The sequence below is a fragment of the Ursus americanus genome, chromosome 20 (genome assembly GCF_024610735.1).
Source record: "Ursus americanus isolate L20-20 chromosome 20, mUrsAme1.1.p, whole genome shotgun sequence".
Classification (NCBI taxonomy): domain Eukaryota; kingdom Metazoa; phylum Chordata; class Mammalia; order Carnivora; family Ursidae; genus Ursus; species Ursus americanus.
Window position 1 is genome coordinate 56,592,539 of NC_142146.1, and position 5,084 is coordinate 56,597,622.

At 32.8% G+C, this 5,084-nt stretch overlaps 1 pseudogene; it reads right to left on the reverse strand.

Annotated features, from left to right (window-relative positions):
* Positions 1 to 3,704: 3,704 nt before the first annotated feature.
* LOC123801054 (iron-sulfur cluster assembly 1 homolog, mitochondrial pseudogene) lies at positions 3,705 to 4,122 on the reverse strand (annotated as a pseudogene).
* Between the last annotated feature and the right edge of the window lie 962 nt (positions 4,123 to 5,084).

Below are 5,084 nucleotides of genomic sequence, written 5' to 3' on the forward strand. Positions count from 1 at the left end.
ATTTTATATGTATATTACAAATTACATATAAACCTTACATATATATACGTTATATATAAATTATTCATTTTTCTTCTCTGCTCTGGTTTTGCCATCATTCCTATTCCTATGATTTTTATGCCTCAATTATTTAAAATGTGTCATCTTCTTATGGCACTTTCTCATGTTTATAGTATTTAGCAGAAACTAACTTTATTACTTTTATCTGTAAATATACTTTATTAATGTTAAGGTGATTTAAAGGTTTATTCATGTATTTTATTAAAATATGCTTTTTAATATATAAAAAACAAACACATATAGAAGATTAGGTCATTTAAATCTTAGTAGCTTTTGTCTTTACAGTAAAGTCATCAAAATATATGTGTAAATAATATTTTATATATATTGTATATATGCATGTTTTTGTGTATATATGTTTCATATTGTGTATCACTGTTGGTAAGTATGTGGCTAAAATACTTAAAGTTATGCTGTATATTTACTATGCAACTATTAACAAAACAAAAATAATTTTTTGTTTTTCACTTTATTTTAATATTCTAATTTATTTGTTGCATGTACATCAGGAACAAGTTGTATACAATTTTTAGAAAGGTTAAAGTAAAGGAAAAATAAGAGTACCTAAAAAATTTACAAGAAAACATCAATTAGTTTAAAACTTTTATCAGCTATGGGTGCCTGGGTGGTGCAGTTGTTTAAGTGTCCAACTCTTGGTTTCAACTCAAGTCATGATTTCAGGGTCGTGACATGGAGCCCTGCATTGGGCTCTGCTCTTGGTACAGTCTGCTTGGGTTTCTCACTCCATCTCCCCCTGCCCCTCCCCTCCCTAAAATAAATAAATAAATATTTTTTAAATATTATCAGCTATGTATTTGGAAATTTAAGATAACTTTTAGTTACGCAAAGGAGTCTTAAATTATGAGCAATGTGTATATTACCAAACTGACTTTTTTGTAAATGACCTTCAGTATTATATGTGCGTATGTGTTTGTATAAAACATATACATTTACAGTACATTTATAATCATAGATATATATGGTTTTTTTCCTAATGAAAACTAAAATATGGGCTAGAAATTTTATCTCCTAGCTGGTCATTTTGAGCATTTGAGAATTGAATAAATGAAAACTGCCAGAGTTGTCTCTGTAACTGTCCTTTATCCTAATCATTGGTTTATGTATGTATTTTTAAATGATGTAAATTTTACAGAGTGAAATGCAGAAATATTAAGTATACAATTTGCAACATTTGACAGAGATGTACATTCTTAACTTCAATCAAAATAGATCATTTCCATCTTCCCAGTAAATTCCCTTTATCCCTTCTGGTCAATACACATTCCCAGTAAACAACCAGTGTTTTGATTCCTATCAGCATAAATGAGTCTTGTCTTTTCTTACATTTCATTGAGCGAAATCTTTAGTGTCTGGCTTCCTTTACTGAACATAACGTTTTAGGGATTCATCCATGTTGTTTGTGAAATTAGTGGTCCTCTCTTTATTATTGCTAACGGGTATATTATTTTAAAATTACAACACAATTTGTTTACCCAGTCTCCTATTGATGGATATTTCAGTGTTTCTAGTTTGGGGCTACTATGAGTAGAGTTGTTATAAACAGTTTTTGCTTAAGTATTTCATGAACCTGTGTTCCCATTACCTTGAATAAATAGCTAGGAGTTAAATTGCTGGACCATTGGTAGTTATTTAACTTACTAAGGCATGGCTCAAACTGGATGTGCCAGATTACACAACCACCAAAAATGTCTGAATATTATAGTTGTCCACATACTTGCTAACATTTAACATTAATCATCTTTTTAATCATACTCATTCTAGAGAGAATTAAGTGGTATCTCACTGTTTTAATTTGCATCTTCCCAATATTGAGTCCATTTTCATGTGCCTTTGGTCATTGATTTAGATTTTTTTGTGAAGTTCCTATATAAAATATAGATATGATGTAACTTAGATTTTTATTTCTTTTTGTGTCATTTGAGTTGAATTTATTGGCATAAAGTTGCTTAAATATTCCATAATATTTGTCTTTTAATATATCTGAGATCTGCAGTGATATCCATTCATTCTTGTTCTTGATCATGAAAAGACTTTTTCTTTGTTTCTTGATCAGTCTGTTTAAAAATTTTGAGCTAACTTTTGCTAAATCACTGACTTTTTAGCTATTTAATTAATGTTTTCAAAGAATTGACTTAAGTTATATTAATATTTTCTGTTATTAGATTTTTTATTTCACTGAATTCAACTTTCATATTTCTCTTATTTACTTTTTTGTTTCTGATTTGCCCTGCTTTTTTGTTCTTTTTTTTCCTATTATTAAGGAAGAAAATCCCTTTATTTTCAACTTCTGTACTTTCCTACCATAAACATTAGAAAGCTGTAAATTTCGCTCACATTGTTGTGTTATTGGACTCCAAAGATTTGCATTTGTATTTTTATTGTCATTTGGCTTGAAATATTTTCTAATTTCCCTTGTGATTTCTTGAGTAATGGGTTGATTGATGTGTTATTTAATTTCCAAATAGTTTAAGAATTTTCATTCTCTCATTCTCTATTGATTCTCTATTGATTGCTAATATAATTCAGTTTTAGTCAGAGAATTGCAGAATATTCTGCAAGATCAATAATTTCAAAGTTATTGAGGCTTAATTTATAGCCCAGTATATCCTAACTTGGTGAACATTTTATGTGTACCGATAAGAAATTACTGGTGCAGGGGCACCTGGGTGGTGCAGTCGTTAGACGACTTCCTTCGGCTCAGGGCGTGATCCTGGCGTTCTGGGATCGAGCCCCACGTCAGGCTCCACTGCTGGGAACCTGCTTCTTCCTCTCCCACTCCCCCTGCTTGTGTTCCCTCTCTCGCTGGCTGTCTCTATCTCTGTCAAATAAATAAATAAATCTTAAAAAAAAAAAAAAGAAATTACTGGTGCATCTTCTTGGTTCTGTCAAACTTCATTTTATTCTATTAGTGCAGGCTGGCCTACTTGGTTTATATATTAGTGTTAGCTTGTGGCAATTGCCCTATGGTGTAGTATTTACTCCAAAGTTTTGTCCTTTATTGGGTCTTGCTGAGAGACTCACTGAATCTTGCTGGGCCATGAATTCAGTATTCACCACACTGCATAATCTTTGCTATCCCCATTCATCTTCCAACTCTGTAGCAGGTCATCTTCGTAATACCTCTTATAGTTGAACTCTGAGTATGAGTTGCCCAGCCCTTGGTCAAATAAATACCTGTGGTGAATCCCCACACAGACTTCACTTCTCACATGCAGTTCTTTCTTTTCAAACCCTGTTTTGCAGATTTCTGCTATATTAACACCATGTGAGTCCTAGATCTATCTTCTTTGCTTAGTGAGATTACAGCCTTGTTAGGCTACATTTCATGAACATTGGCAGAAAACTGTTCCAAGGCAGAAACCTAAGAGGATCATAGCACTCTCCATGTGAGTTTCCTTCTTTCAAGGAACACACTCGTGAGCTGCCTATTGGTCAGTGCCTGAAAACTGTTGCCTAATATATTGTGTCTAATTTTATAAATAATTGTAGGGCTTTTTTCATCTTTAAAATGCATCACTTTTTCTCATACCTTATAAACCTTAACTATGTGATGGTGAGTGATGTAATTTTTTCAGTAAGCCTAGGACCTCCATGAATTTTCCTGAAGCTTATAGCTAGAGTAGTCAGGTATAAAAGCTTTCATTCCTTTGGTTCCTTTGATACATTCCTTTGATGTTTGGGTTATTGAAAACAGACTCACTAGGTAATTTAACTTTAGCATAATCTATTTCTATTCCTCAGAGTGTTAGCTGTGCTTTCTTTTTGATGAACATTCTCTTCCGGCTCCATCTTGAACAACTTCTTCATCAGAATCTCCTTTTCTTATAATCTAGAATACAGGAGAATACTCTTGTCAAGAGAAAGTCACTAGAGCCCCTGGTTGGGACACCAACTTTCAGACCTACATGTTCAGGCTTGTCTTTAAGAAGTTGTTTTATCTTGTTTACTGCTGCAGGTGTAGGGGGTGAGGACAGCCCCAGTGGGCTGTGGCTTCTTCTTGCTCACCGCCCAGAAAGTGGCCTAGACTAACGAAGTGGACATTCTCACTGCCCTGGTGCCTTGCGCTGGGGCTCAGGTACCTCAGCCTCTCTCCAGGGGCATGGTGGCCACCTATTAATAATTATTTTTGTTGGAAGAGTAAGTCTGGTACCAGTAACTCTTTCATAGCCAGAAGTAAAAATCACAAACCACACTTTGGAGTATAGTTGAAACCACTGAATAAATATTTTCTGTCTTATATAGGTTTGCACTTATATAGCAATAAAGCTATTTGTGACCTATTAATAGGGACGGAAGTAGATATGATGACAAACACTTATGTAATGCTATTTCTTGCATCTGTAGAGATTATAAAACCAATGTTTTAAAATTGTTATCAGTTTGCAATAATATATGCAAGTATCTCACACTGGAAGCGTGTACATTTTAACATTTTCTCTCTCTACTAAAAAATAATTTGTGTACAAATTATTCCAAATATATGTATAAATTATTACAAATATTGAAAAGATCTGTTACCTAGATGTTCCTATTTTTCTTCAGGTTTATTTTTTCTAATACCATGTACTGTAATTATTACGTCAAAAAGTTAAATGTGGTAAAAGTGCTCAATTTTCTCAAAGTAGTGAGCATGTACCTCTGAGATTATTCTCAAAACAGGATTATGTATAAACCAATATTTTCTCATTTTTCATCTTTTCATTAATCTCTCTCCCTAATTCAATATTACGCATTCATTTGCCCTTGAAGAGCAAGTCATTCTTCAACATTTTTTTCTTGTTCACATCCGTTTCAGAGTCCATGTTGTTCCACTCAGTCATTAATGCTATTCTGCAAATTGCTCTCTCAGCCACACACTCAGAAGATGTGTATAATTCTTAAGTGTATTTTTAATACAGTAAAAAGCATAATCTATATCCTTATTTTTCAAAACTTTTAAGTTTAGATATCTTTGTTTTTGTTGACTTTATTTTCTTTATTCTCCTTCCCTGTATTCCTTTCAA